Source organism: Rattus norvegicus, chromosome 4 (assembly GCF_036323735.1).
Source record: "Rattus norvegicus strain BN/NHsdMcwi chromosome 4, GRCr8, whole genome shotgun sequence".
Classification (NCBI taxonomy): Eukaryota; Metazoa; Chordata; class Mammalia; order Rodentia; family Muridae; genus Rattus; species Rattus norvegicus.
Genome location: NC_086022.1, coordinates 177007943 through 177023136, shown reverse-complemented (window position 1 = coordinate 177023136; position 15194 = coordinate 177007943). Strand labels below are relative to the sequence as shown.

Here is a 15194-nt window from a genome sequence, read left to right as displayed (position 1 = left end):
AAGCCACTTCCGGTGCTCTGTCCACTAGACTACGGGTGCCCGGAAGCTCACACTTAGTCCATATGAGTATTTCTCTAATGTCTTGCGTTTGAAAGTCTGGAGGTAGCCTTTCTAGCTCTTAACACGCCCGCATCTTAAACTCTCAGTGACTGAGGCTACCTTTAGAGGACCTTCATGCGACCCTCTTCTTATTCTGTGGGTGAAGAACACGAGGCCTCTGGAATAGTCTCGATTGCCGCCCTTCACCTACCAATGGGATATTTTCATTTGTGAAACTCGTTCTTTATGACAATAAGTACTGTTGAATTGTTGAAGACGTTAGCCTCCAAGTCCCAATTCTGAACTCAGTAAAAATGTACAGGTATACCAGGCACCCTACTCCCCCACCCCCAATAGCATTTCTTAACAGAGTTTCTTGGTGTTCATTTGTCTGAGGAATGGCGTTGAAAAATGGCTGGGTTATTCCTGTGTAGTATTCTCTATCACCTTGCTTTTAACCTTTGTGGTTGAAAGACCCCCGGAGTGGGGAGACCCTCACTCAAGTCTCGGGATGACGCAACCCCCCAAGAACTCACACAAGACCGTCCTTGTTGTAATCACACGAGGTTTATCGATAGCAACCAGTGCACTGGGGTCGAGACTCGTATCCCACGCAGGGGCAGTGGAGTTCGACCCCGAGAGGCTGGCAGAAGAGGTTTTTAAAGGGAGAAACCACAACCTGAGGGGGCAGGGATGGCGTCATAGAATAACAGTGAAAAATCACAAGGAAGAACTCTGTCCCCCAAGATTGTTTCCTAGGAGAAGCTGTCTCTTACTTCTCAGATTGTTTAACTTCATGGTCCGCTAGTTCTTAGGAGACGTTGTTTCCTGCTTCTCAAAATTGTTCTCTAAGATTTATGGTCAGCTAGTTTCTGGGAGAAAGCTGTTGAGCTGGTCAATGTAATTATCCATTCTATAGCCCTAGGAGAGGCTTCTTGGAACATACAATTCTGGGGCCTAACCTGTTTTTTTTTTTTTTCCCTGCTCTAAACTTTGTGTCTAGGGGGGCAACTTTAAAACTTTTATCTTTCAGTGGTCTCGTGCCTTGTCTCGCTTGGCGTTTTTATTGTAATATTAAGGTACTTTCCAGTCGTCTCTGTCTAACACTGGTAGTTTTTGATGCCTCTTTAATTCTTTAAACTTTGAGGATAGCCACTTTGTTTAACGGGAAAACCTGTATATCTATAGGCATGAACTGCTTCTCCTACTATTCATTGTGCTTTATCTACCAAGTTAAATGTGAACAGTTCAACGAGTGATTCTACTTTCTGTCTCTAGTTTAAGTAGCATGCCTGGCAGGAAAACTGTGTGTTCTGTTCACTTAACCTCTAATCTCCATCTTTTTACAGTAGACCATTTGCCCTCAGCTCTGAACGCCACCGCGGGCCCGGGGTCTGCTGCTTTCTTTCTTCTCTAAGCACACACAGCATTCGCTTTTCACAACTCCTTTTCCTCATTAAGCTGCTGCTCCTTGTCAATAACTTTAATAACCGTAAAATGGAGAAAGGAGTTGTCTCTATGTAGTCCAAAAACATGAATTTAAACCTACCCCACTTTACTTCATCCCCACTACACCGAAGCCGTAAGCTCCTTAATACTAACCCACCTATTGTTGAACATAAGTTATATTAAAGTCACAGCAATGTATTGTGAGTAGCTCTAAAATGAAGGAACATCCTTCCAATGTAGTAAAGTCAGCATTCAGTTTGAAGAAGAAGTCACAGATAAACGTCTTTCTGACCTACGTGTTTTTTGTTTCACTTGTCTTATTCAACATAAATAAAAATATTAACTAATATTCAGACTGTATTCATTCATCATTTGCTATTAAACTTTATTTAGACACAAGAAAAACAACAACTAAAACAGGGACTGGATGGTCAAGAATAAAATAACTAAAACAGTGAACGGATGGTCAAGAATAACAAGAATAAAATTATTGAGTACTTTAAATATGTGGCATATTTAAATGCCACATATATATCATCTATCATCATCTAGTATCTTATATTTAATATATAAGTATATAATCTTCATAGGTACCGCCCACACATGACACATAGGCATGCATTCAGGCAAAACACTCATATGCAAAATAAAAAAAGTAATTTTTAAAATAAAGGTATACTGGTCAGCTGCTAAAGAAAATTACTCTTTTTTTATTATTTTATATGTATGGATGCTTTGCCTACATGTATGTATGTATGTATGTATGTATGTATGTATGTATACCATGTGCATGCAGTACCAGCCAAGGCCTAAAGAGGGCATTTGATTGTCTGAAATTGGAGATGTTTATGAGCTGCCATGTGGGTGCCGGATGTTCTGGAAGAACATCTAGTGCTCTAAACTACTGAGCGATCTCTCAGATCCTCCTCGGTTTTCTTAAGAAGTGCAAGTGCATGTGTGAAGGCCACAGCTCATACCTGCTGTCATATTTGTTCACTTTCCACCTTAAGTTTGGAAGAAAGACCTCTCCCTGAACCAAGAACTCATCAATCCAGACTAAGTGAGCTCCGGGGACCAGCCTGTCTTCCCCCAACCTTCGCCCTGAGTTTACACAGCTATATTGTGTAAACACCCAGCTTTGGGGTCTGGGGATACAAACTCAGGTCACCACGCTGTCACAACAAGCACATTATCAACCTAGCCATCTCTGCAGTTCCTTCATCCTCAAACCTGTCTCCGCGCAAGGTCGTACATACATACATCATTGGGAAAGACTGCAGCAAACAGACACAGCGGATCGTGTTAGGAACACAACAAAGCAGTTGGCACATGAGCTCACAGAGGTTATAACAACCTGGAGGGGAAGGTAGACAGGAAGTCTCGCCCACTAGTGGCGGGATTCTCAGTAATTGACAGCTGCAAAAGACAAGGTCAGCTTTCTTTGAATGTGTGCTTCATTGTGGGCCCAACATGACTCAGTAGATGGTCATACACCCAGGGATACGTAGGCCAGACTAATAGGACTTACTGGGTTTAAAAAGAGAATGAAGCAGGTGGGTATGAAATGGTGAATGGGTGGGTCTGGGAGGAGATGGGAAAGGGGGGGATGTGAGCAAAACATATCGGAGTTGTTGAAGAGTTAATAAAAATAGGTGCTAGAGAGGTGACTCTGCGGTTAAGAGCACTACCGCTTCTTGAGAGACCCCGGAATCAGTCCCCAGAGCCCACATGGCAGCTCGAAATCCTCTGCAACTCTAGTCCCAGGGTATCCAATGTTGTTCTAGCCTCCATGGGCACCACATGCGTGTGGTGCATGGACATGCACGCAGGCAAAATAGCGGTGTACCTGAAAATAAATAAATATTAAAAAAAACCCAAAAATATTTAATAAGAAACATATGTGTTAGACAGGAATAAATGAGAACAAAGCACATAATAACATGCATCGATATGCCATCTTAGTATTGCTTTTATGCTAACTCAAAAATTAATAGCATCTATAATCTACAACAACAAAATAGAAAATATGTAGATAATAGTAAAAACTTCATAATCAATATTAGACTGGTAAATTTTAACATAAAAATGCATACAGGAATATGTGTGTGTGTGTGTGTGTGTGTGTGTGTGTGTGTGTGTGTGTGTGTGTGTGTGCATGGGCACGGTTGCTCAGGCACGCATGGGTTTTTAAATAAATGTTGTATAGAATGCTCTCAGTCACCTCTGCCCTGGGAGAAGCATGGTAGTCTGAGGTTAGTGGAAGGATGCTTCATTTGTCATTGCACCACACCACTGAGTCAGTCCGCACCGGCCTTCCAGTCACTTGAGCAGGAACGCTTTGGAGTTCATTGAAAGCCAGCCCGAGTAGCAGGTTGGTACAGTGGTTCCTCTGGCCACTCCTGTCCTTCGTTGATGTTCTATTCTCTGCCCATCCTCTGCACTACACTGTTTGTGTCTCCTCTAAGTTCCCTTGACAGAGATCACAAGACCTGGAAAAGGGGAACCAGAGCAAGATCTGGTCAATGGCTGTTTCAGGTAACAGTGTTCTTCTGCATGTGAGTGTTTTCCCGCATTAAGAGACAGATACTGAATTTTAGAAAATGTCTCCATTTTCCTCTTGAAAATTGTGCTGGATAGTTTATGTTGTCAACTTGTTAAAAGCTAATGTCATCTGAGAGAAGGGAGCCTAGATTAAGAAAATGCCAACGGGGTTGACTAACCTGGGACCCTGGGGTCTCACAGAGACTGAACCACCACCAACCAAAGAGCACGCATGGGCTGTACCTAAGCCCCTCCCCTTTGTAGCAGATGTGCAGCTTGGCCTTCAGATGCTTGGATCCCCACACAGTGGAGCACAGGTTGTCTCAGACTCTGTTGCCTTGCATTGGATTCCCTTTTCCTACCTGGACTACCTGATTAGGTCTCAGTGGGAGAGGAGGTGCTTCGTCCTGCTGGGACCAGATGTCCCAATGTGGGGTGGTACCCAAGGGAAGTTCACCCCTCCCCAAGAAGAAGGGGAATGGGTAACGGGGGAGGGGGGACTTGTAAAGGCAGGACTGGGAATTAAGGAAGGAGAGGGATTCAACTAGGATGTAATGTGAATAAAATTAAATTATGGACATAAAAGAAGAAAATGCTTGCATAAGATTGGGCTGTAGCTAAGCTTGTAGGGCATTTTCTTAATTAGTGATGGATGCCCTCCATCCCCATGGGTGTTGTGATTCCCTGGCTGACAGTCCTGGGTTCTTAAGAAAGCAGGCTGAGTAAGCCATGAAGAGTAAGCCAGTAAGCAGCACCCCTCCATGACCTCTTCATCAGCTCCTGCCTCCAGGTTCCTGCCCTGCTCGAGTTTCTGTCCTGACTTCCTTAGACGATGAACAGTGAGGTCTAATCAAAATAAACCCATTCCTCCCCATCTTGCTGTTGGCTGTGGTGTTTTAACAGTAATAGTGACTCTAAGACAAAAATATTTTCAGGAGGTTGAGACACTTGAATTTTAGGTGTCCAAAAAATTTATCAAATCAGTTCAAATACAGTAGTGTTGATTCACGCTGAGAATGCCAGACCCAAAACAATCAGATTTTTTTAAAAAAAAAGAAAGAAAATATTTTCATTTTGAAACAGGCACTTGGAAATTGATTTTTCTAAAAGCAACAACGACTGGCTGCTTACTTGCACTCATAGGGTAACAAAATGTACTGTGGAAGACTGGTGTTTTTCTGCCCGTATTCCATGTCTGTTCCCCTCTGCTTTGTCCTACAGACGTGTTGGTCACTCAGGAAATGCCTGTCATCTACATTTCAGCCCCCTTCAAAACTGAAGACATAACAATCGGCCATTGTCAAAACTTCCAGTCCCTTTGGATCTCAGAAACAGCAAAAGTCTGGCAAGGTAAACAGACTGATCTCGGGTTAGAGTATCCACGATGGTGAGGCTGCACCTGGAGCAGCGGCAGCCATCGGGAACCAGGTTGCTTCTGTTAATCCTTAGATTTACAAGGAGCAAAACAAAACAGTCCCACAATTTTGAGCCAAATGTGAAGCATGCTTTTAATTAAATACTGGCCAGGAGGTCTATCCCTGGATTCCCAGGGAATGGTTCTGTTTTGCAGAGGCTTATTGTGGCTTATTATGATTATCCTGGAGCCGTCTGTATTTTGATGTTAGTCCTGCTTCCCCCAGAAGGGCTGCCACAGTTAAGAGTGAACCACAAATTGAGGTGACTTCACATGAACCTTCTCCCCATTTTTAAAATAAAGGCTAAAGCCTGTGATTGGGCAGTGAAAGGGAAAGGCAGAGTCGAAGGTTCTAGAGAGGGGAAAGAGGAAGAAGAGACGGAGGGATATGGGGGGAGAGACGAGATGGAGGATGAGCGAGACAAGATGGAACCAGAAGGAGAAGATGATGGAACTGACCTACCTGGTCTGGAGAAGCCACAAGTAGCCAGGGACATCATAGACGGGAGATACAGAGTAAGGTAGGGTACGTTTGCCCAATCTAGGTGAGCAGCTCGAACTTATATCAATTGAGCTTTGTGCACTTTAGGGTTGGAGCTTTACTGTTATAAATCTGGCTGGTATATTACAAGTCTCTGGTGTTTCCATTTTATGGGGCTAAGAGGATCTGAGTGAGCAGTAGCTGGCTTTCTGCAGGTCAGCCCCAGGGAGTGGACAGCCTGGGAAGATAGGAGTGGCTTGGCAGCAGCTGGCCCCAGGAACTATGGGGCGTGGATGAGATCGCTGTTGCTGGTACTCTGCTGGTTTAGCATGGATTGATTTTTTTTAAAGCACATACTATATCTTATAGAGGGAAACCCCACAATTTACTACCTTTTCCATCAGGTCCAATCAGAGGCAAGCGTACCTTCTGACCTATTTTCTGCCTATGTGCCTTTTGCTTACATTCAATCATCTGGTACACATTTGTTTAGAGGAGTGAAAACATGTGGCTTGTTATTTCCCAAGAACTACAGCTCCCAGCATTCCAAGTTAGCTTGTCCTTGGGCAGGTGAGGCTTACAGGTTAACTTTGACTCTGAAGAATGCTAAGGGCTTTCAACAGCCTTACACCCACCAACTCAGGTCAAGACTAGGCTAAGTACCAGCTTTCAGCCTCGGGTCAAGGCTGGGCCAAGTTCCATTCTCCACCCACAGTTCTCTGGAGGAGCAGGAACATTCTTGAAAAACCTCAGAATGTACTGACTGTCACCTGACCCTCTGGTCCCAGATAAGAGATTGAATGCAAGTCCTATGCTTGCTAGCCAATAGATTCAAAGGTCAATATGCTTACCCAATAAGTTTAAACTGTAACCTTGCTGATGTAACCCGTATTCCTAAGTAGTATAAAAACTGCTTGTTATAGCCATCTGGGGTCACCTTCTAGTCACTGGCCATGAGGGTCTGATTGAGGGTCTACCCCAACATACTGGAAAAGTAAACCTCTTTCATTTGCATCAAACTCTGTTCTCCTGTCTCACTTGGGGGATCTCCGGTAGTTAAGACTCACTTCGAACCTTACAGTACTTCCTTCAAGTCAGAATATAGATAACTGCCAGGGACCATCCTCAGCTTAGAGAGGGGTTCTGAGACAAGGGCTGTCTCTCACCCTTTCAGAACCAAACAACTTGAAGTCAAATCGTGGGTCCAAGCTGGTGGCCTATGTTCTGCTCGAGACAGCTTTCCAGTCTGCTGTGTGCTCTGCTTTCTCTTAGAGATCTCCTGACAGCTCTCTCTCTGTAGATAACTTTCTCTTTGCTGTTCTCTGGTCAAGATCATTCTCCAAGCAGTTCTTTCTTGCTATTCTAAAAAATTCTCTGGATAGCTCATCTCTCGTAGATCACAAGTCCAGTCTTTTATTTACATATCGATTCTGTCATTTACTCCAGGTTCCCTTCTGATTATCCTATAAATATCAGCATCCCAGGACCCCATGCTCCTGCTTCTTAGGAGGCAGCAAGCACAGATACTTTTTTTTTTAAGATTGCAAAAAGCATTCTAAGATCTGCCTACCTCTGTCAAGCACAGACAATAAGGGTAGGGCCCTGCCCTGAAATTACCATTTCTACCACACCTAGATCTAACCTTGCTCTGTTCAGGTCAACCCTGAACTCAGGAATCTGCCTGCCCTTGTAAGCATAAACAAAATCTTAGCTGGGTGGGATCTCCTGCTATCACTACTCCTTAAATCTCTTTATCTCCTCCATTGATATTTTTCTGGCAAGTTGGCTCACAGCACAACTATTTTTGCCCCTCTAGCTTTGCGAAGCCCCTAATATAATTCATATTAGACCCTTATATTTTACATAGCTGAGAAATTATATATATATATTTTTTCTTTTTTTTTCTTTTTTTCTTTTTTTCCGGAGCTGGGGACCGAACCCAGGACCTTGCGCTTGCTAGGCAAGCGCTCTACCTTTGAGCTAAATCCCCAACCCGAAATTATATATTTTTGAACCCATGTTTTTAGAGTTCTTCTTCACAGCCTTAAGAGCTTCCCTGAAGGTTTATCATTTTGCTGAGACATTAGTCACATTTTTGCCTCCAGAACTCAGGCTGCCTTTGATTATCATAGACTCATTAATGTTAACAGGGGGACATTCCTTGAAGGAAGAATGTGAAAATATGTACATTATTATACAAAGAAGACTTACACCCACAGTAGCCATTGACACTTGCGGATGCCCTTGCCTTGTTGGCCCTGTTCTACAGCCAGCAATGATGTCATTCCACCTCTAGCAAGGCCATGCTGAACTTGGCAGATAACTTCTAAATTTTTACCACTAAATTTAAAGTTCAAGCTCAACTTGAATGCCTGATCCCCCAGCCTCCACCGACTAAGTGCTGGGATTACAGGCATTTAAAACAATTTAATAATTCTTAAAAATTTAATAATTATTACTGATGCGTATGCACATCCATATGTGCAGCCTATGTGCACAGTGCTTGTGGAGGCCAAAGGAGGATGTCAGATCCCCTGGAACTTGTTGTGATTCTCCTGACGTGGGTGGTGGAAACCAAATCTCTGTCCTCCTAACTGCTGCACTCTCTCAACCTGGTGGGTCAGGTTTTTAACTGTTTATTCCAAATGGAGAGTATATCTTCTGGAGAAAAACGCCATTTAATGGTGGGAAAGGGAATCACATTTCATTTTATTTTCTTTCTCTTTTTTCTTTTTTGGTGTATGTTTGTATGTGTGTGTGTGTGTGTGTGTGTGTGTGTGTGTATGTATGTATGTATGTATGTATATATGTGTGTGTATGTATGTGTATATGTGTGTATGTATGTATGTATGTATGTATGTATGTATATATGTGTGTGTATGTATGTGTATATGTGTGTATGTGTGTATGTATGTGTGTATGTATGTATGTATATGTATGTGTGTGTGTGTATGTGTGTATGTATGTACATATGTGTTCATAAATTTTCCTGGGGTTTACTGTTGGCCTGATTTATATAGGTCAGCAATGTTTATTTGTTTTTTTTTCTTTTCTTTTCTTTTTTCTTTTAATAAAGGCCAAGAGAGTAATTGTGTGGCTTGGAGAGCCATGTAGTTGCTCTGTCAATTCATTACCAACTGTTTTTGAAATGTGAGGATAGTCATGGTGGTGAGTGAATGAATTAGGGCAGCTATACTCGAATACAGCTTTTGTGGATGCTGAAATATGAATTTTATAACTCATGCATGTAGTCTCAGCCCAGGGAAAGGTGAGGTAGGAATCCCAACCTTCAAGACGGAGGAATGAGTTCTTCAGTTCCAGGGCAAGAGTTCATTTCAAAACCCAAATAGATTAGCATTTTAATTCCTTTCTTTTTCTTTCCTTCCCCTCTCTCCCTCCCTTTCTTACTTTCTTTCATTCTCTCATTCTTTTTTTCTTTTGTCTTTCCTTCTTTTTGACAGGTCTATCCTGGAAATTGCTTAGTAGCCATGCTGAATTTGGCTTCTGATTCTCCTCTTCTACCTCTGAAATGTGGGTTACAGGCATGGCTCCTAACACCTTAAAATAATTAGTACTGGACATTGTATATGCTAAGTGAATACTATACTAACTGGGCGATATACCCTGTCCCCAACCTGGCTTTCTCTGAATATCCATACTCCCTCTACCCGCTGTTCCCTGCAGGGAGTATTTTGAAAGCTATAGTACAGCATCACAGGCAGAGTACTCACACCTGTGCACACAAGGCACTGAATGGTTTCCCTCATATAGATTCCTCCTGTCTCATTTATAGTGATGTCTGCACACACACACACACACACACACACACACACACACACTCATGTTCTCATAAGCACTGGTCTGTTTTCTATTTTTGTAATTCTGCCATTGAATAGTACAGAAACAAATAAAATCAGGCAATTGAGCAGTCTTTCAGAATTGTCCCCTTTTACTTCCCTTGATCATTTGGAGATCTTATTTTTGGCATGCATTGATCATTACATCTGTTTAAGATGGCTCTCTCTGCTGACCCTTCAGGACTGGAGTGGTTGGCTGTCATTTACATCAAGGGGATGGACTCAGTCTCACATGTGGCTCCCTTGGTTGTTGGGTGACGGGTTGAGCCTCTTGCTTATTGCTGGGAGAGGATACTGTTCTCAGGTGGTCCCTTCAATGGGAGTTGCCGTGGTACCCCTGGGGAATAAAGGCTTCCACTGGCTTTTCTATGGAAACATAGGAGCAGTGCATCATTACTATGCTGCATGGACATTTTGGCTTCTCCTGTGGTCGGAGGCATGTATGGTGACAGGCAAGGTTGATAGTCCCGACTCCAAGTTTTCCTTTTGTGATGACATCACAAGGACATTTGCAGGGTTCTGCAAGGCTGGGAATCTATATTCCACCTCAGTTGGCATCAGTCTTCACCACCATTTCTCTGCTATTTCCTTGCCTGTCCAGGTTGCCTCTTTCCTGCTTCTCTAATTGCAAAGAACAAAGATGTCTTTGTTATGTTTTGGTGTTGTCTGTGACGAATGGTATTTTTGGGTTTCTGGTTTCTCCACCAAAGGTGGATATATGAGAGAAAGAAAACAGAATGAAACAAAGGAAATGGGGTCCCCATGCACTTAGTCTATTTATCTTCCAGAGATGAAGCACTGTGTATTTCATGTGATTTCTCTGGACCACTGAGTACTAAGTACTTGTGTTACATGTCATTAAATGTCATTTAAAGACATAAGAATTGTCCTTCATTTACGAGTGACACAAACACAGGTTATGAGTCAAACTTGGCCCATGGGCTGGCAGTTCATTATTGCTCCATTCTAGACTGGTACTGCCTCAGTGGAAACCATCTTACCCTTTAAAACCTTTCATGCATGACTTTTATAGTCCATGTCTTCTTGGGAACAAGCAAAAGAAACTCATCCTAAGTATTGCTGTTCTGTTCTGAGACTCCATTTCAATCATAGAGTGAAACTAAGTTCAAGTTTCAAGGTCTGAGGGGATCCTGGGGATTTCCTAACAGCTGACCAGCTTCTAATTCATCTTTTGTTCCCCTAAACATAATGACTATTCCTAACCACAGAAGAACAAATGGACTTGATTGGTTGGATTAAAAACCTACAGTTAACATAAATCAACCACGTAAGGAAAGTCCTTTTCCTAAATCCTTATTGGTAGAATGTCACTGTAACTTGGCATAGGTGTTTGTGATTTTCCAGCTTAAAAGCTCTGTAACATTCTGGCTCAGGGTCACAGTCCAGATCCTGAGTCTGTTCTGCAGCCCTGATTAGTCAGTAGTGGCTTAATTATAATGATTTTTTTTGTCATCTGCATTGACCTGGTGTTTGAGTTGTGTTGAATCTAAGCAGACCCCATAACAGTCGGAGGCTTCTACAATCTGAAAAACTCCTTGTCTTTTCTACATTGGTTATCTCTTATGTTTTCCACTCAAAAGGCTTCCTTTTGGGTAGTCTGTGGAGTTCCTCACTGGGCCACACTGTATGTGGGAAGAGTTTCCTCCTGTATCTGCTGACATCCAGGATATAGATTAAAAAACTTCCTCTAGAGTTTTGGCTCCTTTGTAAGAGTCCTCTACTAGATTTTCTTTGCTGTCCCTCCCCTAAGGTATCACGTCTAAATGCTGGCTAAAATTGCCCTTACTTTAGAGCAACCAGAAGCAGCCTTTGATGAGTGTAGGGCTAAACCATATTGATCTTTTTTCCGTTTCTCCATGGAGACCCATGGTATGCAGAAATGTGTACTTTTTGGGCAGGAACTAGGTATTCTGTTGTGCCGAGGCCTTGCAGTGCCCTGATCAAATCTGATCTAGAGCAAAGGTCAGGATCTTATTTTTACAAGGTTAGTTATTATCTGAACATTGTAACATGCGTGCATGTCCTACACTCACACTAAGGTCTAACAGTCTTTCCAGTATTTTCTCAAACATCTCAGTAAACTCGCATCTCATGTCTTTTTATAAAAGCATTTCTTTTTAGTTTTTATTTATGAACATGTTTCTGCCTATGCTCGCAGATGACTTTGAGAGCCAGAAAAGGCTGTCGTATTCCCTGGAGATAGTGTTATAGGCCATTGTGAGCTGTTGAGTGTGGGTGCTGGGAACTGAACTCCCATCCTCTGCAAGAACAGCAAGTGTTCCTAACCACTGAGCCATCTCTCCAGCCCCAGCATTTCATTTTTTCTTATCCTATTCATTAATTTATTTAGTTATTCACTTTACATCCTGATTGCTGCCCCCTCCCTCCCCTCCACACAGCCAAACATTGGATGGAGCTTAGGGAGTCTTATTGAAGAGTTGGGGGAAGAATTGAGGGCACAAGAGGGGATAGGAACTTCATAGGAAGACCAACAGAGTCAATTAATCTGTACCCTTGGGGACTCTTAGAGACTGAACCACCAATCAAAGAACATACATGGTCTGGACCTAGATCCCTTACACACATGTAGCAGATGTTCCATCCAGTCTTCATGTTGGTCCCTCAACAACTGGAGTGGGGACTGACTCTAAAGTTGTCAACTATCTGGATCCCCTTCTCTTAACTGGGCTGCCTTGTCTGGATTCTGTGGGTCTCTGCCTTGTTTCAGTCAGCTGCTGGGTGGAGTCTCTCAGAGGGCAGTTATGCTAGGCTCCTGTCTGCAAGCATAACGGAGTATCGTTAATAGTGTCAGGCGTTATTACTTACCCATGGGATGAGTCTCAAGTTGGGCCAGTCAGTCACTGGTTTGCGATTAGCCTAGACTCTGCTGCATCCTTCTCCCTGCACTTCTTGTAGACAGGACAGATTTTTGGTCAAAAATTTTGAGGGTGGGTTGGTGTCCTTATCCCAGGTGTCCTGACTGGGTACAGGAGGTGGCCACTTCAGGTACCATATCTCCACTGCAAATAGTCTCAGCTAGGGTCACCCCCACAGACTCCTGGGAGCCTCTTCCATGCCAGATCCCTGGCACATCCTAGAGATACCCCACCCTCGAACCCCACCAGCCACCAATTTCCATTAATTCTTACCCTCTGGCCCTTTCTACTGTCTCTCCCTACAGCTGATCCTGACCCCTCCATTTCCCTCCCCCTCCCACCTTGGTCTCTCCCTCTCTCTGCCTCCCTGATTAGTTTGGTCCCCCATTGAAGTGGGATTGAAGCATCCTGACTTGGACTTTCCTTCTTGTTAAACTTCTTCTTCTCTTCCTCCTCCTCCTCCTCCTCCTCCTTCTCCTTCTCCTCCTCCTCCTCCTCCTCCTCCTCCTCCTTCTCCTCCTCTTCCTCCTTCTCCTCCTCCTCCTCCTTCTCTTCCTCTTCCTCCTTCTCCTCCTCCTTCTCCTTCTCCTCCTTTTCCTCCTCCTCTTCCTCCTCCTCCTCCTCCTCCTCCTCCTTTGGATTTTTTTAATTTACATTTTAAGTGTTACTCTCTTTCCCAGTTTCCTGGACATAAGCTCCCTATCACATCCCCCTCCGCTTCTACTATAAGGGTGTTCCACTCTCCATCCATCCCCACTTCCTATCCCCCCCTAACGTTTCCCTACACTGGGGGTTCCAACCTTGGCAGGACCAAGAGCTTCTCCTTCCATTGGTACCCAATGAGACCATCCTCTGCTATATATGCAGCTGGAGCCCAGGGTCAGTCTATGTATAGTCTTTGGGTAGTGGTTTAGTCCCTGGGAGCTCTGGTTGGTTGGCATTGTTGTTGTTTTTATGGGGTTGCAAGCTCCTTCAGCTCTGTCAATCCTTTCTCTAATTCCTCCATGGGAATTCCATTCTCAGACTAATGGTTTGTTGCTAACATTCGCCTCTGTATTTGACATGTTCTGACTGTGCCTCTCAGGAGACAGCTATATCCGGTTCCTGTCAGTATGCACTTCTTAGTTTCATCAATCTTTTCTAGTTTTGGTGGAGATATATATATATATATATATATATATGTATATATATACATATATATATATATATATATATATATATATATATATATTGTATACCCATGTAGGGCAGGCTTGGATATTTTGTTCCCCCTTTTAAGAAGAAGTGAAGCATCAACACTTTGGTCGTCCTCCTTCTTCAGCTTTATGTGGTCTGTGGATTGTATCTTGGGTAATTCGAGATTTGGGGCTAATATCCACTTATCAGTGAATGTATACCATGTATATTTTTCTGTGATTGGGTTACCTCACTCAGGATGACATTTTCTAGTTCAATCCATTTGCCTATGAATTTCATGAAGTCATTGTTTTTGATAGCTGAGTAATACTCCATTGTTTAGATGTACCATATATTTTTTTAAAGATTTATTTATTTAATGTATGTGAGCACACTGTTGCTGTCGTCAGACACACCAGAAGAGGGCATCGGATCCCATTACAGATGGTTGTGAGCCACCATGTGGTTGTGAGGAATTGAACTCAGGACCTCTGGAAGTGTAGTCAGCACTCTTAACCATTGAACCATCTCTCCAGCTCCCATATTTTCTGTATCCATTCCTCTGTTGAAGGGCATCTGAGTTCTTTTTAGCTTCTGGCTATTATAAATAAGGCTGCGATGAACATAGTGGAGCACGTGTCTTTGTTGTATGTTGGAGCATCTTTTGGATATATGCCCAGGAGAGGTATAGCTGGGTCCTCAGGTAGTACTATGTCCAATTTTCTGAGGACCCTCCAGACTGATTTCCAGAGTGGTTGTACCACATTGCAATCCCACCAACAATGGAGGAGTGTTCCTGTCACCTGAGTTTTTATCTTAGCCATTGTAACTGCTGTGAGCTAGAATCTCAGGGTTGTTTTGATTTGCATTTCCCTGATGACTAAGGATGTCGATCATTTCTTTAGGTGCTTCTCAGCCATTCTATATTCCTCAACTGAGAATTCTTTGTTTAGCTCTGTTCCCCATTTTTAAAAATAGGGTTATTTGGTTCTCTGGAGTCTAACTTCTGGAGTTCTTTGTATATTTTGGATATTAACCCTCTATCAGATGTAGGATTGGTCTTTTCCCAACATGTTGGTTGCCGTTTTGTCCTAATGACAGTGCCCTTTGCCTTACAGAAGCTTTGCAGTTTCATCAGGGCCCATTTGTCGATTCTTGATCTTAGAGTAGAAGCCATTGGTGTTTTATTCAGGAAATTTTCCCCAGTGACCATGTGATCGAGACTTTTCACCACTTTTTCTTCTATTAGTTTCAGTGTATGTGGTTTTATGTGGAGGTCCTTAAGCTTTGTACAGGGCAAAAGAGTGGATCGATCTGCATTCTTCTACATGCTGACCTCC

At 43.0% G+C, this 15194-nt stretch overlaps 1 long non-coding RNA gene across 1 annotated transcript; it reads right to left on the bottom strand.

Moving 5' to 3' along the window:
- Positions 1-1440: 1440 nt before the first annotated feature.
- On the bottom strand, positions 1441-6163 carry LOC102549024 (uncharacterized). The gene is made up of 3 exons (XR_353723.3): positions 5907-6163; positions 3710-3977; positions 1441-3334 (listed from the first exon to the last, which is right to left on the bottom strand). It is a non-coding gene; the product is annotated as an uncharacterized LOC102549024 (long non-coding RNA).
- Between the last annotated feature and the right edge of the window lie 9031 nt (positions 6164-15194).